This window comes from Coenobita brevimanus, chromosome 60, assembly GCF_032717465.1.
Source record: "Coenobita brevimanus isolate Jiangsu-jjx chromosome 60, ASM3271746v2, whole genome shotgun sequence".
In the NCBI taxonomy this organism is placed as follows: Eukaryota; Metazoa; Arthropoda; class Malacostraca; order Decapoda; family Coenobitidae; genus Coenobita; species Coenobita brevimanus.
Window position 1 is genome coordinate 13582184 of NC_137013.1, and position 25705 is coordinate 13607888.

Consider the following 25705-nt stretch of genomic DNA (forward strand, 5'->3'; position numbering starts at 1 on the left):
TGTCCCAGTGTAGAGTACAGTATTTGAATTCTGCCAGTGTGGAGTATGTCTGTGTCTGCCAATGTGGAGTATGTCTGTGTCTGCCAGTGTGGAGTATGTCTGTGTCTGCCAGTGTGGAGTATGTCTGTGTCTGCCAGTGTGGAGTATGTCTGTGTCTGCCAGTGTCGAGTATGTCTGTCACCACTGTGCAGTATATCTGTCTGCCAGTGTGAAATATGTTACCACTGTGCAGTATGTCTGTTTCTGCCAGTGTAGAGTATGTCTGTCTTCCAGTGTGGAGTATGTCTGTGTCTCTTAGTGGGTAGAATATGCGTCTACCAGTGTGTGTCTGTCTGTCAATATGAAGTATGTCCGTCCGCCACTGTCGAGTATGCCTTCGACGGTGTGGAGTATATCCGTTTCTGTCAGTGTGGAGTACGGCTTGCAAAAATCTAGTGGCATTATCCACAAGTAAACCAATAATCGTCCCTCCTTTCTCTCTCTCTCTCTCTCTCTCTCTCTCTCTCTCTCTCTCTCTCTCAACCTGACAAGTGTTACGATCAAGACTTTAATATCAATTATGGCTCAGTTGCAACGGTTAAATCTTTCGTGTGGTCTCAGTCCAACAAAAGGTGTGCCAGCCACCCTCCAAGTGCACATAAGAGCCTAGTTTTCATATTTAGAACAGGGAATAAACAAGCTACTATGTATTAACAATCTATTAATAATAAGTAACAATTTCAACAATGAACAGGAAAATGGGTGAATAAATATTTACAATGGATAGATACGGGACAGCCACCCTCCATGACACAACAACGGCACATATGGTGGATAAGAGTAACACAATCCAGCTTGGAAAAACAAGTAAACAACCTCTTTCCAACAAAAAAACAATACTCGTTATCCACCTCGCCCTCGTCACACCACCTGGTGCACCACAAAACGTGAAATTCTAAATGGGCCTAGTGAAAAAAAAGAAAGAAAAAAAAAGTCAGGGAGGAGATATAAAAGAGACGTCTGCCTCGGTAGAGGGTTGGGGAAGGTCTCCGTGTCTGTGGGCGACTCCACCACAGCCCAACTACCACAACAAAATACTATCGATATCCGTATTGAAACATGAACAGCATACAATATGAATCATTAACTTCATATAATGAATAAAAATTCATTCTACTGAATAATAAACAATGAATTAACTACTGAATACATTAGATGCCACCATGACAAAAATATAACTCTTTGATCAATACTGGTTAGAACCCACGAACCATCCAAACAAGATAAATGTGTACTCCTCAGACAACAGTGGCTGGAATCCTAGAATCTTCTAAAGGCAATTAAATTTGCACTCCAAACAATGTTCCCCTCATAACAATCCCCTCCCCCCCCAAAAAAAAAGGATAGTTTTCTGATTCTGCCCTATTCTTCATGCTCAAGTACTAAATTGTTAGGCTGCAGCAGAACACTCCACTTCATCACTCTGATTACTGTTCTTAAACTTGTAAATAAAACCAACAGGGCTGTGATCAGTAAACACTTGCAAGGGATAGGGAGAGACACTCAGGTAAACTTTAAAATGTTCTAAGGCCGTCACCAATGCCAATGTCTCCTTTTCAATGATGGCATATTTCTGTTGGTATCTTTTCAACCTCGCACTGTAATAGCCTACTGGATGCAAAACCTTCCCAACACCTTCCTGCAATAATACTGCACCAATTCCAACATCACTAGCATCAAAATGTTCCATGAAAGGAGCTATGTAGTCTGGACTTCGTAGTACAGGGGCATTAGTAAAGAGATCTTTTAGCCTCTGGAAAGCGTCCCCACACTCCTCTGTCCACATGAACTTCCGATTCTTCTGCAGCAGCTTAGCGAGTGGAGCAGCCACGATAGAGAGGCAAAATCAGCAATAGCTACCAACCAATTCTAAAAATCTTATCACTTGTCTCTTTGTCTGGGGGGTGGGTTGAAACTCCCGGATGGCTGACACCTTGATGGGGACAGGGGCGAGCTGTCCATGTCCCATCGTATGGCCGAGGAAGGTCACCTTAGCACAACCGAAGTTGCTCTTACGCAAGTTCACAGTAAGTCCCGCCTCTTGCAACCATCTGAAGGTTGATTTAGCTGTTCCCCAACGCCTCACTGTAAACGATGATGTCATCGATGTACGCCTTGACTCCCTTCATGTCAGCTGTTAGTTTATGAATCAGATGCTGGAAAGATGCCAGGGCATTCTTCATACCGAGAAGAGTGACCAGATACTGAAAGAGACCATCTGGTATAACAAATGCCGATATCAATTTAGCCCTTTCGGTCAACCCAGTCTGATAATATCCTTTCAAAAGATTTACTTTAGTAACACAGGTGGCTTTACCCAGATGATCAATAATCTCATCCATCCAAGGTATTGGGCACGAGCCTGATTTTGTAAAACTGTTAACTTTCCTATAATCAATGCAAAATATGAAATAATGATCTGGTTTCGACACTAACTAGCATGGTGAAGCACAATCACATTTACTGGGTTTAATTATATTGTGTTCATGCAAAAAATTTATTTCCTGCCTCAAAGTCTCTCTTTAAAGGGTTCACACGATAAGGTGATTGCTTAACAGGTGAGGCATCACCAACATCCACATCATGCTGTACTAGGTGAGTTTGACATGGTACATCCCTAAACAAAGACATAGGTTTCAAAGTGCACTGTTGTGATCTTTTGTCATCACCTCAGTACTGAAATTTTCCGTGTAAATTACATAGAACATCACTCTTACGCAGCCATGCATCAAGTGACATATCCTCTTCAGTCTCTTTGGTTTCTACTTCAACCATTACAGCAGACACAGCTTTTGATTCTCCGTCATGAAATTCCTTAATCATGTTTTTATGACAAACCTGCTCTTCCTTTTGACGATCAGGAGTTCTAACTGCATAATTACCACCATTAAACTTCCTGGTAATTTCATAAGGACCATGAAACCTTATACAAAGAGGTACCAATACCAATTCCTTCTCACCAGCTTCAAATGTAGAGCACTTAGCTTCACTGTCAAAACTTTTCATTTTTATCTGTGTAACAGAAAGATTCTCCCTGGCAATGTCCAATACCTGAAACAGTTTAGTCTTGAAAGCATATACATATTTGAGAATAGACTGTTTAGGGTTATCCTGTAGCAATATCTCCTTTAATACTTACAAAGGACCTCTAACAGAATGACCAAAACAAGCTCGTAAGGACTGAAACCTAGAGAGTCCTGAAAAAGCAGAAATGGTACTCCCTCACCCTAATCCTTTCCAGTTTCCTGATAGTATTTCTGTGGCATGTTTTTGAAGGTTTGATGGAACCTTTCGAGAACCTTGACTCTGTGGGTGAAAAGTGCTTGAATTTACTTGAGTAATTCCAAGTTTTCAAAATTGTTTCTTGAAAACATCCAGAGACAAAACTGCTCCCTTGATCACTCTGTACAACTTTAGGCAACCCAAAAGTCGTTAAAAAGTGCATCAGCACTTTCATGATTGACTTAGAGGAAACGTTCCGAAGAGGAACAACGTCAGGAAATCTGGTAGAATAACACATAATAGTAAGTAGATACTAATTACCTGCTTTCGACTTGGGCAATGGGCCCTTACAGTGAACTAAAACTTTCAAAAATGGTTCATCTATAGCTGGAATTTGGCTTAGAGGAGCTTTAACATTTTTCCTAGTTTGGTTTGCCCACGATCTGGGAAATGTGACAACATCTACAATACTTTGTTACATCCTTCCCAACTCATGGCCAGTAAAAATTTGTAAGTGCTTTGGGCAAGGATTTCCCTATCCCATAATGACCGCCATGGCAGCTACATGGACAAAGCTTGTAACTTCTAGCCTATAACTAGGAGGCAAAACGATTTGGTGTACCATCTCCCATGAGTGATCTGCAAAGGAGGTATTGGGTCTCCATTTTCTTATTAGTAAAACAAACTTCATGAAATAGCCTCCTCCTCATTTACAGCTCTGTTCATTAGTTCTTGCAATTGTTAATCATTATTCTGCTCTTTAATTAACACCTGTCTCCCAGTTGGAACTTTATCAACCTTAAACAGCCTTTCTTCATTATCGGTTTCTTGATAAAACAGATTCCTGACTCCAAGCTCATCATCCATCTCTAACTGATGAACTCTTTCATCTATATTCTCTCCACAGTTACTTCCTCACCAGCACTAGGCATCACTACATAAGATTTTGCACGCGTCACTGGACAAGAAGGGAAGATACCAGGGATCTCACTTTTTAAAGCCTGTGTGTTATCACACTCACTGGGACTGTCCACTGCAATCGGGTCTGCTGTAACTTTGCCACCAGCTAGGTCATTACCTAAGAGCAGAGATACTCCTTCCACTGGTAGAGAAGTTTTTACACCAGCGATAATTGGTCCAGCAACAATACCTGACTTCAAGTGGACGTGATGGAGAGGAACATGAACAACTCCCCCAACACCTTTCAAGAGAATATCTGAAGCCAATGATGTCTGCGATGATAAAGGAAGCACTCCGTCCAGAAACAGTGACTGTGCAGTCCCAGTGTCCCTCACTATTTGTACAGGATACATGAGTTCACCTTCTCTTATGGCCACATAACCCTTCGAAATGAATGGTGTAAAGTCGCTGTCACCTTCCACGTGCTTAATCCTATGGGTAGAATTTGGATTAGTTAAACTAGAATGAGAATCTGAAGCAGGTATCCTTTGAATCAAAATATTAGCCTTCAGTTGCTTACTCAGAAGCTTAGGACTTGATGATTTGGTGTGCCCTGTCTTTTTGCAATAAAAACACAAAAACTGGTCACTGTCATTTTTTCTCACATTTCTAAATTTTTGTCTGTAGAATTCTGGCACTCTTTCATAAGCTTTCAGTAATATTTATTTCAACACTACATAAATATTACAGTCTTCAACTAACAGGAAAGAGCTAATCTCTTGAGCTCTACCAGTCAATACATTTCTAAATAAAAACGTCCAATAGGTTTCATCCGATTTTAAGGTATCAGCCAGTTTTTTTCAATTCCCTGAAAAAAAGAAAAAATCAATTTTATCTTCTTTGAAAACTGGGAGAAGCTTTACATACAGTATTTCAAAACATCAACATGAACATCGTGAATTCCTCTACTTGACCTGATCACGCCAATTTCAACTCTGTTAAACTGTAATTCCTCTTCAGTCCCCAGTTTTCTTAACAGTGCCTCATTGTCTAGCTTTCTTAACCATTCCTCATAGTCTAGTTTTCTTAGCCATTCCTCATTCTCTAGCTGCATTTATTGTATCTTTAACTCTTTCTGAACCTCAAGGTCTTCATTATTTTTATAAACCTCAATTAAATTCAATGCATCATCATGCATGGATGTTGTGCTGAGGCAGGTCCAGCAGGATGGAGAGCAAACACATTGTTTTGCCAATGCTGATGACGTAGCACAGATAGCTGGTAGCAGGGCACAGCTGGAGGATATAGCTGGAGACTGGAATAATAGTTTTTCCACCTACGGACTGAAGCTGAACACGGATAAAATGGAATACATGGGCGTGTCACAACGCCAGGATCCTAAGACCATCAGAGTGGGGGAGACCGCAGTTAAAAAGACTGATAATTTTCATTATCTAGGAAGTAAAATGATTAGTGATAATAGAATGGAACCAGAAATAGATAACAGAATTATCAAAATCTCGTGGAGTGTCAGTTTTTTGTACCCACTACTGAAGGATGTTAACATCCCAAGGAAAGTGAAAGTTCACATGTACACTGTGATACTCAAGCCTATATTACTGTACAGAAGCGAAACTTGGGTGTTGACAGAGAGGCTGAGGAGCAAGTTGCAGGCTGCAGAAATGAGGGTGCTGCAGATTATTGCTGGAGTCACGAGAAGGGATTGTATCAGGAATGTAGAGATAAGTAACATCTTAAGAGTGGCGTCTTTATTGATGACAGTTTATAAGAACCAATTGCGATGGTTCGGACATGTGAGAAGGATGCCAAGGGAAAGGATGGTGTGAAGAATGATGAAATGGACGCCAAACAGGAATAGGCCACAGGGACGACCTCGAAAGAGATGGCAAGACGGAGTGGTAGAGATCATCAGAAGGCGAGGCATGGACCTGCAGCGGGCGGAGGTGCTGTGTCAGGACCGAGTGCAGTGGAGATCAATCGTCCATAGCCTCTCAACCGACAGGCCAACCTAGGCCTAACGGGAGTAAGGGTGAGCAGGTGAGCATCAGGTACAACATTCTCAGCAACTAATGTTCTATAACTTTGGCCTTGATATATTCTTTTTTTTTTTTCTTATATTTCCACTTATACTGTACTAGGCTCCTAAAGCTAATCAGTCAGCTTCCTTAAGTGATCCCTTTAACAGATCAGTGCTAGGAACAGCAGTTAAATTATCCAAACTGACATGATTTAGAACAAAATTACTTTAACCATTAATGGCTATCCTGGCAAGGTCGCCAATTTGTAACAATGAAAACCCTCTGATATCAATTATGCTTCAAGTGCTCCGGTTAAATTTTCAGTGTGGACTCAGTTAAACAAAGGGTGTGCCAACTATGCTCCACTTGCAGATAAATGCCTGGTCCTCATATTTACAACAGGGAATAAACACGCAATTAACTATAAAAAATTCATTAAGAATAAATAACAATTTCAACAATGAACAGAATAAAGGGTGAATGACTATTTACGATGGATAGATATGGGACAATGCAAAACACAGCCACCCTCCCTGACACAGCATCACATATGATGCGTATGGGTAACACAATCCACCTTGGATAAATAAATAAGCAAATGCTTACCACTACCACCACCACTAACAAATAGAAAAAAAAAAATCGTTATCAGCACTTTGCTCTCATCACACCACCTGGTGCACCACAAAAAGTGAAATCCTGAGTGTGTCTAATGAAAATCAAAAGTCAGGCATGAGGTATACAAGAGGTGTGTCTCGATAGTGGGCTGGGGTAGATCTCCCTGTCTGTGGGAGTCTCCATCACAGCTCAACTATTAAAACAAAATATTATCGATATCTGTATAGAAACATGACCAATATACAATATGAATCATTAGCAGCTGTACATAATGAATAAAAGTTCACACTACTGAATAATAAACAATAAAAATGAAATAATTATTACATATGTTAGATACCAGCATGGCAAAACTATAACCATTCATTAATCAATAATGGTTCGAACCCACGAACCACCCAAACAAGATAAATGTGCACTCCTCACACAACAGTGGCTCGAATCCAAACACCAGATAAATTTACCCTCATAACACAAGGGACCAATGCAGATGTCTATCTATCTATCTTTTGCCAGATGCTTTAATCCCACAAGGGGTGGCCACAGACAAGTCGTCTCCATGTCGCCCGGTCTCCTGCCATTTAACTGACCTGCTTACAGCTCACACATCCCCTCTCTCACATACCTCTCCACTCAATCCCCTCATCTCATCCTTGGCCTCTCACTCCCCCTCCCCCTCCAAGTCACTCACATACTCTCTCCCCATTAGTCTCTCCATTCTCTCCATATTGCTAAACCACCTCAGTATATTTCGCCTAGCCCTTTCTATCACATCCACATCCACACCACAATACTCATTCACTTCCTCATTTGTCAGTCTGTCTCTCCATGTAACTACACATGCTCCTCTCAAATAACTCATTTCCACTGCTCTTACTCTTAATTTGCGTCCTTCCAACAAGGTCCAACTTCACTTCCATACGTCATAGTTGGTATCACAATACTATCATGCAGCAACTTTTTAAATTCCATGCTCACTTCCCTGTTCCTTAGTATTGTTTTCAAAGAACCAACTACCTTTCTTTCTTGCTGTGCCCTTTCAAGCACATAACTCTTCAAGGCTCCATCCTTACTCATCACACTACCCAAGTACTTAAATGGACTCACATTTTCCATCTCCTCGTCATCCAGCATCACTGTACAGTGTACATCCAGTGACTCCATTTCTCTCAAAGACAGTACCTTTACCATTCCCAACAATCACCATCAGACTCTGTTTCTTACACATTCTTTAAAGCTCATTCACCATGCCTTGCAGTTCCCCTTCGTTTTCAAGTAACAATTCAGCAGTGTTGCCAATCGTAGGGCGATTAAGCATCATATCATGGACTGTAGGGCCGAAGGGCGATTTTACAGATACTGAGCAAAACATAGGGCAATTTTGAATTTTTGGTATGAATTGTATTTACTTTGCAGCATTGGATAAATTATATAAGCGGAAAGGAAATTTGTTCCAAAAAAGTAGTAGTTTTTAATATTCTCTATTACCCTCTAGAAAAACTGGTTAAATGATAACTACTGAGTGAATCTGGCAGCTGACCGCATCAGCTGCTGGGCCGCTGGTGTGACTGTAAAGTGAACAGGAATAAGAGAGGTTATGATTACATACATAATCCATATACCTAGCTGACTTCTTCAAGACGGGGGTAGCCACGACAAGGCGTTCACACAATGCACACACTCATTACATATTAAAATTATTTTTACAGGAAGATAAGGTTTAGGTCTAGTCCTGCACTAAACAATAGAAACCATATGAGCTGTATGCCATTATATATATATATATATATATATATATATATATATATATATATATATATATATATATATATATATATATATATATATATATATATAATATAATATAATATAATATAATATAATATAAACTACCAACTTGTAATATTTTCATCCTGAGCCGTAGGGCGATGGAGCGAAATGTTAGGCGTTTTCAGTGTCTGTGTAGGGCGAAGAAATTTTAGAGGTTGGCAACACTGCAATTCAGTATCATCTGCAAACAACAGCACAGAGAGTTTCCAAATGTTGCCCTCTCTCATTAAAGCCACTCCAACATCCACTGCCCTACCTTGTATCTCATTTATAACCTCATCCATCTACAGACTGAACAACTATGGAGACATGACACATCCCTGTTTCAATCCAACATTCAAACTGAAAAATTCACACAATTCACTATCCACACGAGTTGCAGACTTAGCCACCTCATACGTACTCTTCATGTCATTCAACAACGCCCCATTTACTACATATATTTTTAATATTTTCCTCATTCCTTGTCAATCCACCTTTTCATATGTTATCTCCAAATCCATGAAGGCCGCATACAACTTCTTTCCCTTCTCTAGAAACTTTTCCACTAAAGATCTAAGAATGAAAATCTGATATATGCAACTTCTTCCCTTCCTGAAACCTCCGTGTTCTTCACCAGTTAATTCCTCTGGTATTTCCCTGACTCTGTTAGTAAGTATCCTACCACGCACTTTTCCTATTACACTAAGAAGACAAATGCCCCTGTGATTACCACACACTTCTTTTTCTCCGTTTTCCTTTGTACGGGAGAATAATTATACCTGTCTTCCAATCCTCAGGGACTCTTCCTTCCTCCCTGGCCTATCTGCCCGTCTTCCATATCCATTCTATTACTATCTCTCCCCAATGCTTGAGCATTTCACCTCAGTCCATCAGTTCCTGGGGCTTTCCCCATTTTGACTTCATTTCTTCCACTACTTCCATTTTACTGATTTCTTCCTCTCTTCTCACCTCCCTCTTCCTCCCAGCCATTCTCCAGCAACCTATCCTTGCATCACTTTCATTCTCTATGTTTAACAGTTCTTGAAAGTCCTCCATCTGTTCACATTTTCTCCCTTCATTATCAGTCTACAGTTTTTATCTTTCATTCCCCTACTAACTTTTTTATCACCCTGTCTTACTCTCTTCCCTCGTTCGAGAACATTTTCTTACATTCCCCTCAGTTTACACTCAAATTCACTCCAAATTCTTCATCCACTCTCTTCTTACTCTCTCTTACTAATCTTTTCACCTCTCTCTCTTCCTTTCTGTACATAAAACTCTATCTTCCGTCTCTCAACTTCCTCCAAGCCGAAGCTTCCACTTACCATGGGCTTTCTTCTTTTGTTCCACAGCTTGTCTCACTTCTTCATTCCACCACGCTGTTCCTTGCATCCCCTTTCGTATTCTATTCACCCCAACCACCACCTCACCTGCTGCATAGATTTCTTCTGTGAATATCTTGCAGACACCTTCCACCTCCCCCATCTGCTCCAAATTATATTTTACACATCGCTCCTCCACTTTTCTGTTATATTCTGCCTTTTATTCCAATATCTTGTAACCTCTCTACTCTCTTTGTATGGGCTAATACTTCGTGCCCTTCCCTCCTCCTATTCCTTCATTGCATTTGAACCTTGACTTTCGCCAGCACCACATGGTGGTCAGAAAGTCCACTACCCCAACCTCTGTATGTCGTTGCCTCCATTGCACACCTTCTCATTCTGTCATCCACACACACATAGTCAGTCATTACCTTCCGTTCATTCAGTTCACCGCCCACCCTTCTCATCACTCACCACATTTACCTGTGGATCATTGTGTGTCTATAGAGGGTACTGACTATCACAGTCCCCCTCCTTGCACAAATATCCACGACAGTGCTGCCATTATCATCCTTTTTTGCAGGCACACTCCACTCACCAACAACTTCATTCACCTTTACATTCCCTTCTTTTCCATTCATATCTCCATTCGAAAACACTCTCATTCTTTTCAAACTATTCCATGCACGCTTCTATATTTGCTCAGAACTCTTCTTTCACCCTGCAAGCACGATTTTGCACTGATTCACACACACACACACACACACACACACACACACACACACACACACACACACACACACACACACACACACACACACACACACACAAACACACACACACACACACACACACACACACACACACACACACACACACACACACACACACACACACACAATTGCCCACATTTGTAGTTCTACTTTCAATCTTACCCACGCAATCCTTGAACCAGCTGATCCATACTGTCATATATTCTCCTTCCATCTCTTGCACCCATAATATGCCTAAACCGACTACATCCATGAGCATACGCGGTTGCTGTAATCATCTCTCTCTCTCTCTCTCTCTCTCTCTCTCTCTCTCTAATTCATTATGACGGGAATGAATTTGGTACCTCAGTAACAGGCTCCAGAAGTCAAAGTTACACTCAACCACCAGATCAAACCCGGTACAATAGTTTACGGTACAGGCAATCATTTATGCAAGATGTAGGTATAAAAAAGTTCAATGTGTAATGCAAAGAGGCTGCTCGTGTAATGTGTGGAAGAGTCGGTGTGTCACAGTAAATATTCCAAAAATGGATATTTTTCATCAGCTTACACACGTCTTTCCAACGGGTCGCTCCCCGCGTGGTGTCAGTGAGGTAAACAGAAATTAGTTTAGGTCAGCCCAGCCTCATAACGCTAACTAGAATACTGTATAAATAATCTCTCCCATCGATCCTTCCGTCACTCTCCCAGTCTGTCTGTCTGTCTGTCGCTGTATAGGCTAAGGCTCTTCTATGCCTAAAATGAAACACTGGAACGACGATTTTGAAAACATATTATGCACCTTTAAATAAAATCTTTTTGTGGATATATCTATAGCATCCATCCGTCTGTCTTTCCGTTTGTTTTTATGAGTGTGTGTGTGTGTGTGTGTGTGTGTGTGTGTGTGTGTGTGTGTGTGTAATCACATGTGTTTGCTTGTGTGTGGTGGGAGGTGATTGTGTGTATCTGCGTGTCTGTGTGTGTGTATGTGTGGGTATGCTCTTATGCGTGCATGTGTATTCATGCGTCTGTGCTCGTGCATGATTTTGTATTTCTGTGTATGTGTGTGTTCATGTGCGTGCGTGTGTGTGTGTGTGTGTGTGTGTGTGTGTGTGTGTGTGTGTGTGTGTGTGTGTGTGTGTGTGTGTGTGTGTGTGTGTGTGTGTGTGTGTGTGTGTGTGTGTGTGTGTGTGTGTGTGTGTGTGTGTGTGTGTGTGTGTGTGTGTGTTTACATTTATGTGTTTGTGTGTACTGTAGGTGTGAATGTGTATCCGTGTCCCTACCATTGGCTCTGTCTGTCAGTGTGGATTATGACTGTCTGCCAGTGTGGGGCATGTCTGCGTAAAAGTGGGCTAGGGTCAAGATCCACAAGAAATTCCGTCTCTCCTTTGATCCAATTTAGTACTCTCTCTCTCTCTCTCTCTCTCTCTCTCTCTCTCTCTCTCTCTCTCTCAAACACACACACACACACACACACACACACGACTAGAAAAGTGGGTCAATGCTGAAGATTATATACCGTACGTAAACCGACTCCATCTTAGAGCTTACTGAGTTGTCTGTAACTGTCTCTCCCTTTCTTTTCTATGGATGACAGGTACGTACCTGGTACTTCAACAGTCAAGTACAGCACTTACAGTATACTCTGCCACCAGACCAATAACGATACCATAATGTACAGTACAGGCATTCATTTCCAGGCGTTGGGAAAACAGTGGTGCTCGTTTAGTCAAATATAAAGAGAAGACCCGTGAAATGTATGGATGGATCTGTGTATCACTGTTAATATCCCAGAAATGGACATTCTTTCTTTGTATGCGAGTCTTCTTAATCTTTGCCACTGTCGCTACTCAGGTACCAACAGATGGCCACTGTAATATATGCATGAGTCCATATGCCACAATTAATATCGGAGAAATGACCATTTTTCACATCTATACACATCATTCTATGCCAGGGTCGTTCCCCAGTTGGCGTCAGTGATGTTAGCTTTGATTAATTTTGGTCAATACCACCTCAAAACCCTGAGCATGGTTGGAATAATCTCTCCCATCGATCCTTGTATCACTCATCCCTCCCCCTCTTTCTGTTTGTCTGTCACTGTGTAGGCCTTGGCTCTTCTTTGCATAAACTGGAACATAGGAACGAAGATTATGACATGTTATTGGTGAATATAAACTACCTGGAAATATAATCTCTGTCACGAGTCGGCGCGTCCTATATTTGAATAAACTCGTGACATTAATCTTTGGTGGGAAACCGCGAATTCTAGTGGAATCCCAGTATTTATCACTCAGTTTAACTGTCCCCGTATTTACTCAATCGGGAATGTTTTCAGGACATTTTTCACTATTTCATAAGTGATCGTCTTTGTGTGCGACATTAGCACCTCCGCCTGAGTGATTTGTTATGGGCGTGCTTCGCTCATTCTAGCCGTTAGCAAGTGCGGCTCGACACTCGCCTCTCTCTCACGATTTGAACTGTCAGGATTTGAGCGCCGTGGAAGCAGGTAGTGTGTGTGGCAGTGTCCTTCCTCAGCAAAAACGCCCAGTTCCCACCGCCGCCGTTGAATTCCCACCTAGCATGATTTGGCAAGAGGCTCAGCGTGTGCAGCGTCCTTCCTCAGCAAAGACGCCCAGTCATCGGCTTAGTCCACTTTTCTGACCAGTATTTCTTTTTGTTTTTCCTACAATAAATTTGACAGTTCTTTTTCTTGAGCTTAATGTAATGTAAATTCGTGTTTTATTTCTCCATATCAAGCTTATTCTAGTTGCAGCTCCTAGTTTGCATAAACGCTTTGCATTATTCACAACTGGTACTTAGGCCAGTCCCTTTTATTAACTTAAATCCGTTGTGCCATCTAGGAGTTAATTGCACCAGCAAGAACCTGTTATTATTAATAGCATTAGTTATTGATTGTCAGGGGTGGAGTCACTTCCTCCAGAGGCCATCAGTACTAATAAACAGCACGAGTGAGTCATTAGGCTCTGCTGTGTACTGTTGAGAAAGTTTATAAATTCTCATCCTTAGAGAATCGGCGAAGTAAGGCAGAATAAAGTAATCATTGCTTGATTTTCACAAGACAATTCATTGTCCTCCTCTCAAGTATTATTGAATATTATTCTTTAATACTGCATACTCTTTAAAAACCCCGTGACATTTGGCGACCTCATTCCAGGATATTAACTCCTAGCTCTAAAGTTATTCACGAGATAATACTCATTCACTCATACCTAGGTATTTATCATTAAAGTCTATAGGCACTATCTTACTGGTGATTATTGATTCAGTTCTATTAATTTATATAATAGTTTTCACAGTCAGTTCGTTGTTTAATTTTCTTTTTTTACCAGTTTAATTAGGTAAAACTGGTCACCACTAACCTGTGCTATATTCTTTATTCTCGATTATTGGCATCTTTCTTTGCAAAATAGCAGTCAGTACTTAGTCCTTAGTTCACTTAGATTGACTTAGCATCATGTCTACCAGCGTCTATGTACAGGAAGCTAAAGATATGGGGCTTACGGATCCAGAGAAAATAAAGGACTATGTCCTCTCTCGGTTTAATTACGAGCAGCAGTGCGAGAATGATGCTTGTGAAGAGCGTCGAATTCAGCGTGAGGAACGCAAAAAAGAGCGCGCATATGAGCGAGAACAGCGCAAATACGAGTGTGAACAACGAGAGAGAGAACGAGAACACGAACATGCCGAGTGAGAAGCATGCAAAAAAACATGAACTTGAAGTGTTGAAGCTCAAGCGAGATTCCTTGGCTTCAGACACGTCTGGTGCAGCTGGCCCAAGCTCCACGAGCGCTATCCCTGCACGTATTATGGCGACCCCACACATCAAGCTTCCCCCATACAAAGAAGGCGAGCAAATCGAGCCATACATAGCTCATTTTGAAGACATGGCTCAACTTTACCAGCTGGATGATGCAGCTAAGCGGCTTCAGTTTCTTAACCTGTTTGAGGGCCCTGCCCTCGATATTCTCCACAGAATTCGTGGAGACAATCTCACGTATGAGATGATGAAGGCCGCACTCGTCAAAGCGTACGGTCTCACAGTTGACAGCGCCCAGAGTCAGTTCATGAGGGCGCGTTTACAGGAAAAAGAGACTGCCGTTCAGTTTCTTGACTGGCTTAGTGCTTACTTAGATGAGAGGATGGAGAAAGATGAAACTCCTTCCACGTGTGAGGGGATAATCGACCTTATGCTGCGCACGCAGCTAGAAAAGTCGTGGCCTACTGAACTTATGACTCAGCTTAAGATCTGCCAGGTGGGAGATGCCAGCCAAATGTTGGAGAAGGCTGATGCATTCTTCACTGCATACGGGTATCAAATTCGCAAGCAGCATACCTGGAACAGGAAACCTGATAAATCTGGGAAACCGTCTCAGACTGAACCCCAGGAACAAGGCCGTTTTCAGAATAATGGCCAAGGTCCAAAACCGCAGAGGAAGGACCAGGGGCAAAACACCCAGAAACCTGAGTGGAAGAGGTGCAACAAGTACCCTAACCAGCAGCAGTATTAGCCACGCAACTGACCATTGGCACTATCCTTTTCAGCACCAGCTCAAGTGAATAGGAGGCAGGAGGCAAACGCAGTCTTCATTCCTCAGCAGCATCAGCACAGTGGTCACGTCCCTACCAGTACGGGTACTCCCCTACAGTTCTCTAGTCCCATAGCGACAGTGAACACTCTGCCACAGGAGGTCAATGCTCCATTTCCCCCGACATTGAGTACGACCCCTTAAGTATCTAATTCTCAGGGCACCATGTTTGCAGCATCATTTATTCAGCAGCCTAATCAATGACTGGCTGCTACCTCCTCAGACCCTTCCACCAGTAACACTGCCTTTCTTGTTCAGCCAGGGTTTGTGGGAGGTGTTTCCGTAAATGTCCTGAGAGATAATGGTTCCTCAGGTTGCTCTGTCAAGCAAACTTTAGTTCAGCCCAACGAGTACACGGGTAAGCAGATCCAAGTTAGACTTATTGATGGGTCATTGACATTGTTCCCTGAGGCACGTATCCAGGTGGCATCTCCTTTCAACACTGGCTTGACAGTTGCTGTTGTCATGCCAGAACCATTGTTTGACCTCATTATCGGCAACATACCGGGCGTCAAAAACAGTTGTGCCGTAGATGTTGCTACTCAGACTTCGGCTGTTGCAGTAACACGAGCCATGGCCAAGGCTTCGAATTGTGTCACCCCGTTGACCTTCGCAATGCCACAAGATTTAATTCGTAGTCAAGATGTTGTCCAAGAACAACATTCTGACCCGACTCTTGCTGCCGTGCGGAAGAAACAAAAGGGTAGAGTGAGAAAGTATTCACAGGGTGGTCAAGCCAAGTTCCTTCGCAAACAAGGACGGCTGTATCGTGAGTCACGAACACCCCAGGGTGAGGTTCGACTGCAGTTTGTCGTCCCCACAAAGTACCGCCAAGCAGTGTTAGAATGGGGTCATTGTTCAGCCTCAGGAGGTCACATGGGCAAAAGGAAGACCCAGGGCCGTATCCGAGCTGACTTTTTCTGGCCAGGGATGGGACGAGAAATAGATAGTTTTGTGCATTCCTGCAATGTGTGTCCACGTACCACTAATCAGGGACATGTCCTTCCTGTGCTGTTTCAAACCACACCCGTAATCTCTGAGTCAGTTGAGAGACAGGGCAGTGGTGAAGTGGGTGCAGACCTGACGTCTCGCCCGTTGGCCCCACAGGACACAGTATGTCTAGGGCCTGTTCATACATATGTACTGTAAGTCAAGGGGGAAGTTCGAGAACCCTGCAGAGACAGTCCGATGCTGTGTATGAATTACCTTGTGTAACGTCTCGAGCTGTGGGCCTCTCAGAGGATTCCCGGAGATTGCACATTATCCACATGAGTGTTCACACCCACGGTGGGTGTTAAAATGTGACCTGCCTGAGATTGTGTAGGGATTCTCAGCTTTCTAATGTTAATCATAAGTGTAGAGTTAGTTTAACCAGTAAACTGGGTTCCATTAGCGAATCGCAGTGTTTGATGTCCTGCACAGACAGCCAGTCCTTTTGCTCATGACCACGTTCCCTGGTTAATTTAGAGAATTCCAGCATTTGATGTCATGCACAAACGCCCAGTCTTTTCGCTAATTACAGTAGGTATAGGGTTTAACCAGTAAACTGGGTCCCTAGCGAATTGCAGTGTTTGATGTCCTGCAGAAACGCCCAGTCTCTTCGCTCTTGACCACATTCCCTGGTTAATTTAGCAAATTGCAGTGTTTGATGTCCTGCAGAAACGCCCAGTCTTTTCACTAATTAAGTTTAGGGTTTAACCAGTAAACTGGGTCAGCATTTGATGTCCTGCAGAAACGCCTTGACTACGTTTCCTGGTTAATAATGTAAATAGTGTACTTTTTGTAAGATAAGTACTGATTGCCAGGCAGAGAGAGAGAAATGACACTTTTGATGCTCCACCTTGATTGCTTTTGCGGGTGCAGCTGGCGGGTGCAACATTACCGTGCAGAACAGCTGATCGTCCATGATGCATGCTGCCGCCTCTTCTCTTCTGCCTCGTCGTCATCATTTACTATTGATTTGCATTATGTAATTTTACACGTAGGTACAGTTACACCACAACTGTCACACCTACACCGTGTATTACATACATCACACTACATAACAATTAGTTGTTAATGCAAATGTAGCGAACTTTTCGCTCAGTTTGACCTGAGTTCAGGATTTTTCACCGTCGTCATGGAGTTTTTCCCTCAAGCTTGTTTCTATTAACGTAAATATGAGTTTTTTTTGCCCACTGGTGACTGTGACTTTCTCCTGTAGCAAGATAGCACACACACACCAGTGTGAATCTTGTGCAACTGAGTTAGGATATGTATGTATATTGAAATTTTTTTTCCCTGAGAAAAAAAAAAATCATTTTTGATGGGGCGTAATGTCACGAGTCAGCGTATCCTATATTTGAATAAACTCGTGACATTAAACTTTGGTAAGAAACCGCGAATTCTAGTGGAATCCCAGTATTTATCACTCAGTTTAACTGTCCCCGTATTTACTCAATCGGGAATGTTTTCAGGACATTTTTCACTATTTCATAAGTGATCGTCTTTGTGCGCGACATTAGCACCTCCACCTGAGTGATTTGTTATGGCCGTGCTTCGCTCATTCTAGCCGTTAGCAAGTCCAGCTCGACACTCGCCTCTCTCTCACGATTTGAACTCAGTCAGGATTTGAGCGCATGGAAGCAGGTAGTGTGTGTGGCAGTGTCCTTCCTCAGCAACGACGCCCAGTTCCCGCTGCTGCCATTGAATTCCCACCTAGCGTGATTTGGCGAGAGGCTCAGTGTGTGCAGTGTCCTTCCTCAGCAACAACGCCCAGTCATCCACTTAGTCCACTTTTCTGACCAGTATTTCTTTTCATTTTTCCTATGTTTAAGAGTTTAGCTTTTGAGTGAGCGAGTGAGTCCGATCTCCTTATTTTGAATTCATTTTGAAACATGTAACGTAAATTTATTTCATTGTAATCAATAAATTTAACAGTTCTTTTTCTTGAGCTTAATGTAATGTAAACTCGTGTTTTATTTCTCCGTATCAAGCTTATTCTAGTTGCAGCTCCTAGTTTGCATAAACGCTTTGCATTATTCACAACTGGTACTTAGGCCAGTCCCTTTTATTAACTTAAATCCGTTGTGCCATCTAGGAGTTAATTGCACCAGCAAGAACCTGTTATTATTAATAGCATTAGTTATTGATTGTCAGGGGTGGAGTCACTTTCTCCAGAGGCCAACAGTACTAATAAACAGCACGAGTGAGTCATTAGGCTCTGCTGTGAACTGTTGAGAAAGTTTATAAATTCTCGTCCTTAGAGAATCGGCGAAGTAAGCCAGCATAAAGTAATCATTGCTTGATTTTCACAAGACAATTCATTGTCCAGCTCTCAAGTATTATTGAAAATTATTCTTTAATATTGCATACTCTTTAAAAACCCCGTGACAATCTCTAGCATCTATCCTTCTACCAACAGACTGTGTGTGTGTGTGTGTGTGTGTGTGTGTGTGTGTTTGTGTGTTCTTACCTACTTGTTCTTACCTAATTGTATCTTTACAGGAATGAGTCAAGCTTGTACTGTCCCGTGTCTTAAACCATATTTATCGTACATATCCTTAAATTTGTAAATTGTTTTGGCACACACTGTTTCATTCGATAGTGCATTCCACTGATCAGTTGCTCTATTTGGGAAACTAAATTTCCTTACATCTTTATCACCTCTCTTTTTATGCATTTTTTTTGCAGTGTCCTCTTGGTGATGCATCCCCATACGTTAAGTAATCATTTATGTTTATTTTCTTCTTCCCAGTTTTAATTATGGGCATGAGTCATGGTACAGTACAACTGCAACAGATCAGAAAGCATTAGGATTTGAGAATAAAATACTGAGAAGGATTCTTGGGGTAAAGTGCCAAGACAGAGTTACAAATGAAAGAGTAAGGGATATTAAGAGATTGGAACCAGTTAATGAATATGTGAGACTGCCTCGCTGGAAGTGGCTGGGGCACATATACAGAAAAGAAGGCAGTTTAATACAGGATGTGCCAGAGTGGACTGCTAGAGGAAGAAGAGGTAGAGGTAGGCCGAGGGAAACCTGGTTGAGGACAATGAAAAAAGAAGCAGGAGAGGAGTGTTGGTGGGATCTGAAGGAGATGGCAAGAGACAAATATTGGTGGAAAGAGTTAATCGAGGCCCTATGCATCCCGTGGGGTGCCACAGGAAATGACTGATTTTCCTTCACTGACATGCATTTATATAGCATTATCATGTCACCTCTTCTCCTTCTCTCCTGTAGTGTTGGAAGATTAAGTTTTTATTAGTTTTTCTTCATAGCTTAGATCCCTTAAGCTTGGTATCCATCTTGTAGCGGCCCTTTGAACTTTTTCAATCTTGTCTATGTGTTTTTTGAGATGAGGACTCCAGACTACTGATGCATAATCCAGGTTTGGTCTAATGAATGATGTTATTATCCTTCTTAGCATGTCTTCATTTATGTATGTGAATGCTATTCTCATATTTGCAAGCAGTGTATACATGTTCCGTACCTTCTCGCTGATGTGGTCAGCCGGAGATAGTCTGTTATTGATAATCACACCTAGGTCTTTCTCTCTTTCTGATGTGTATAGGGTTTTTTTTCCTAACTTATAATCCCAATCAGGTCTTTTTCCACTTTTACCAAACTTGATTACATGACACTTGTCCACATTGAATTCCATTTGCCATGTACTACTCCATTCATGAAGTTTATTTAATTCTTCTTGTAGCTCTTTACAAGAGTCTGTGTTATTAATTCTCCTTTGTATTTTTGCATCATCTGCAAACATATTCAATAGCTCTCATTTCCAGTGTTACTGTTTATATCATTTATATACACTAAAAACATGATTGGTGCCAGCACTGAACCCTGTTGTACTCCACTAGTCACTTCTTTCCATGATGAGTAGTTTCCTCTTAGTACTGTCCTCATTTCTCTTTTTATGAGAAAGTCTTGCATCCAACAAAACAGTTTGCCTCGAATTCCTCCCTGATGGTACAGTTTCCATAAAAGTCTTTGGTGTGGTACTGTGTCAAAAGCTTTCTTGAAATCTAAATAGATACTGTCCACCCATCCTTCCCTTTCCTGTATTGTGTTTATTACTCTGTCATAGTAGCTCAACAGATTAGTAACACATGATTTTCCATTTCTGAAACCAAACTGTCTTTCTGTTATCATACTGTGTTCTTCTAGATGATTTACCCAAGCTTTTCTTATAAGTTTTTCTAACACCTTGCTTACAACACTGGTCAGTGATACTGGTCGGTAGTTGAGTGGATTTTGTCTATTTCCTTTCTTGAATAAGGGGACAATATTTGTTTTTTTTCCAAATATCAGGTAGTTTACCTTGACTCAAGGATTTCTTGAAAATTAAAAATAATGGTTTACACAACTCCTTTGCACAATCTCGTAATACCCAACATGAAATTTCATCAGGACCACTTGCTTTTCCTCTGTCTAATCTACTTAACTCCTCCTGTATTACTTTTTCTGCTATTTGTTTATCTGGTAGTATGTGTGGACATGCGTGTTCCACAGAGTCCATCTCAAAATTTTTTTCTTCTGTAAAAACTAATTGGAAATTCTTTTTTAGTGCTTCACAAATATCTTTCTCTTGTGTATAAGTGATTCCCTCGTCCGTAATGGATTGTATTATAAATTTTACTTTAGTTTTGCTTCTGATATAGCTGTAAAACAGCTTTGGTTGCTCACTACTTTTATTTATTATATCCTCCTGAAACTGTTTTTGGGCTTCCCTCCTTATTCTTGTATAGTCGTTTCTTGCCTGTTTGTAATTATTATACGCCCTTTCACTATTGTGTCTTCTGTATCTATTCCACAACAAATCTCTTCTTTCTTTTGATTTTTTACATTCTGTATTGAACCATTTCTGTATTTTTTTATCTGCTTCTTTGTGCTGTGGGATGTACTTCTGGACTCCTATTTCATAAAATTCACAAAAATTTTTATATACAGCATTTAAATCTTGTCCTCTAAGCTCATTTTCCCAATCAACTTCTAAGAAATACTTCTTTAGGTCTTGATAATTTCCCTTTTTATAGTTTAGGCTCTTTTTGTAACTATCATTGCTGTTTACTATGTCATATGCTATCCTGAAGTTATAATTTAGTACTGCATGATCGCTTTTGCCGAGTGGAGGGTGATATATTAAACTGTCAATATCATTTTCTTGCCTTGTAAATATTAGATCTAGCACTGAAGGTACATCAAGTCCTCTTTTTCTGGTGGTTTCCCTCACATGTTGCGTTAAGAAAAACTCTTGTACGAGATCCAGGAGCTTTTGGTCCCAACAGCTTTCTTGGCTATTTATATCTAGGGTATTCCAATTTATATTTGTATTGAAGTCCCCAGTTAGTATAATTCTTTCCGATTTCTCTTCCATTTTATGTAGCAATGATCTTACACTCCGAATTGTACTCTCTGCCAGGTCCTCATATTCGTCTCTTTCCCATGTGTTTGATCTGGGTGGCATGTACACATTGGCTACAATTACTTTACCTTCAGATGTGTCGATCTCTACTGCAATCAGTTCTACTTGTGATGGTATATCTAGTTTTATTTCCTTGACTTTTAGATTTTTCTTAGTTAATATTATAATTCCTCCTCCTTTTTTTAAATATCTGTCTCTTCTCCATATATTGTATTCCTCTAAGTTTAGTATGTCATTTGATATCCTTGGTATTAATTTTGTCTCAGTTAGGCATATTATTTGTGGTTCATTTTCTCTGACATAATCATTCATCTCTAGTAATTTAGATACCATTCCATCCACATTTCAGTACATCAACTTTATCATCTTGTTTATATACTTGTCATGACATGGTTCTACTACCTTCCTCCTTTTTCTTCCATCCTGTTTGTGTACCACTTTCGTACCTGCAATCCTATTACTTTGTAAAAAAAATTTCTTCTTCTCCTCTTCTGATCTTCCCTCATATTTGTTATTTGCTTCATCCCTTATCCCTTTCAGTAATTCAAGTTCATCTTGCGTTAGGGCATCTTTTTATCCATACATTTTTTGAACTCCTCTTTTTCCTTAAGATTCTTTGCATTTTTTAGTATCTCTTCCACAGTGTTTACACTCTGGAAAGTCACCTTTAGAGGTCTTGTCTTGCTTTTCTCGTATTTCCCTAACCTTTTGTGTTCCTCTATGTCTTTACTACAGATTTCCTCTGATACCTCTTTCAGTAAGCTCATTACATTTGCCATCTCCTTTTTGTCTCTTGTGATCTTGTTTTTAACTTCATCCTCTTCTATACCAGTGATTACTATTGATTTGTTTATCTCTACTGAATCTCTGACTAACTTTGGATTGTTTTGGATTATTCTTTTCACCTCCTTTTTAATGCTTTTTTCCTCCACCCTTTTTTCTAAGTCTTTCTTTACTTTCACCATTTCAGCATACGTGGTTTCTACATCATTTTTGTAGCTTTGCACAGCTTCATTTACTTGTGTTATCTTCTCCTCAATATCACTGCTTTGGTCAATAAGACTGCTAACTTGCCTAATTGTCTCTGTGTCATTTTTTAACTCTTCCATAACACTCTCGTGATTGACTACTGTACTTGCCATTTCACTCATTTTCTTCCTAAGTGTACTCAATTCCACGGTTAGTTCACTGATGGTTGTGTCTTTCTTATTGGCCTCCCTTCCTAGTTTTTCTATTTCTTCCTTTTGCAAGTGCATCTGATTCTTTATTTCATCAATTTCATTTTTGAAAGCCATTTCTAGTTTGTTTACACGTTCAACCAGTCTATTGTGGGTCTCTACTTCAACCAGTTCTTGGTAGAAATCATCATTTTGCTTTTTACCTTTATCCCTTTTCTTTTCCAAATTTATTTTACTGAAGTATGTATCCATTTTGCAATACTTAAAGTGCAAAGCATATACTTACAATCTCCGTCTAGTTGTAGTCTAAACAAACCTCAGAGATGACTCAGCGTATTCTTTCGTCTTGGTTCTATTTCCTGTTTTTACAAGTCTTGTTGAAACTTATTATTTTTTTCCTTTTTATAATGAAGAATCATTTAGTCTAACCTGGTACTGAGCTTGACTCATACAAAGATACTATTTAGGTAATGCCACTGGCCGTGATGATTTGGTACGGAACGCCGGTGTCACACGTCCGCCTAGATTGAATCCCTCTGTGTGTGTGTGTGTGTGTGTGTGTGTGTGTGTGTGTGTGTGTGTGTGTGTGTGTTTGTAGGTCAGTGTGTGTCTGTGGGTGTGGGTGTGCATGTAGGTATGTGTGTGTATGGGCCCTATGTCTGTGTGCATGTACGTGTCAGTGTCTGAATGTATGTCAGTGTGTGTGTGTGTGTGTGTGTGTGTTTGTGTCTGTCTGTCTGTCAGTCTTTCTGCCTGTAATTTATTGTTTGTATGTCTATCAATGTGTGTGTGTGTGTGTGTGTGTGTGTGTGTGTGTGTGTGTGTGTGTGTGTGTGTGTGTGTGTTTGTAGGGTGTCTGCGGTGAGGGCTATATAATATACTGTAAGTAACGGAGAATCAGTGTTATTATAATTATTATTAGTAGTAGTATTATTAGTATTATTTTTATCATTATTATTATTGTTATTATTATTATTATTATTATTTTTATATTTTGTTTATCCATTCTTTCATCCTGTTCCTGAATATACACAAGTTTTTGATGTCCTAAGCTAAAGTGATCACCAGGCTGATTCTGGCTACTCCTGAGGAGCGACGAGACACTTTCACACCTCACCAAGGCTTGAGTGAGGCATAGACAATAAGGGACAGATCGCATTATCTTAATCTGTCCGGTTTAAACCCTAGCGGGTCTTTTTCCGCAATGCGCCTTTTACTACATTTGACAGAAGACAGCCCACTTTTTCCACACCAATAGCGTGGCAAGAGCGGGGCTTTAATTTGGGTCGCTTGGATTGGGAGTCGAGCTCACTGTTCACTGCGCCACACAGGTACGTGTATACTGTATTTGTGTCTGTCATTGTAGTGTATGTCTCTCTGTCAGACCAGTCTGTGTCTGCCTGCCAGTGCGAAGTATGTCTGTCTGCCAGAAAGAAGTGTGTCTGTGTCACAGTGGAGTGTGTTTGTGTCTGCAGGACTGGACTATATCTCTGTCTGCCAGTGGAGTATATCCGTCTGCCAGACTGAAGTATGTCTATGTAAGAAAGAGTGGAGTGTGTCTGTATCAGCCAGAGTGGAGAATGTATATGACTGCCAGAAAATAGTATGTCAGTCTGCCAGAGTGGAATCTATCTATGTCTGCCAGAGTTCAGTACATGTTTCTACCAGGGTGGTGTATGTCTGTCTGCCAGAGTGGAGTATGTTTGTGTCTGCCGAAGTGCATTATGTCCGTGTCTGCCAGAGTAGTGGATGTGTTTCTCAGAGTGGAGTGTGTCTGCCAGAATAGATTATGTCTATCTGCCAGAGTGGAGTATGTGTCTGGCAGAGTGGATTATGCTGGTCTGCCAGAGTGGAGCATGTCTGTGTCTGGCACAATGGGGCTCGGCTTTCCCTGCCAGAGTGTAGTATGTCTGTATCTGTCGGAGTGGAGTGTCTGTGTCTGCCAGAGTTGATTGTGTCTGCCTGCCAGAGTACAGTGTGTCTGTGTCTGCCAGAGTGGAGTGTCTGTGTCTGCCAGTGGAGTATGTCTGTGTCTGTCAGAGTGGATTATGCTGTCTGCCAGAGTACAGTGTGTCTGTGTCTGCATTCCAGTTTATCCTTCATTCCATTATTTTTGTTTTCTTTCTCCTTCTCCTCCCACCATGTGACTCACCCTCAATGTCTCTCCAGAACACCGTTGTCACACATGAAGGATAATATTTATCTTATTCATGATGGTTATGAAGGATGCCTCAGAGCGCCAAGACACCAACAACAGCAACAAAAAGAATACATGAATATAACCGCGTATACTATAGAATTTAAAACTCATGTTAACAGGAGCGTCCAGTCCCATACATGTTACAGAGGCCAGCGGCTTGGTTACCTGCTACAAATATCCAGAACATTTAAGGGTAGATGACAGACCTACTCTCATTGTTACCTTTGGAAGCTTCAAAATGTGATGAACTCATTGTGCAATCTTATTGTGAGAGTCTTTAAGCCTCATTAATATAAGGGGTTTTGTTTAATGGACTTGACTCTACATAAGATATCCCAAGATTTTTTTAGAAACTTCAGGAAGGAATTATTATCAGCCTAATGCTACATCAACATAGGTACCGTTCTCAGCCCCTTCGGAGCTAAAGTTACTGATGATCGTTCAGGCGAAATTTCTCTTTCGATCAAGTCATAAATCCATCATTCATTGTAGCGTCGTAAGTGTTGAGACTTGGACTCATGCTGGTGTGTGTGTGTGTGTGTGTGTGTGTGTGTGTGTGTGTGTGTTTACTGAACATTTAACTGTGGAATAACCCCCTGA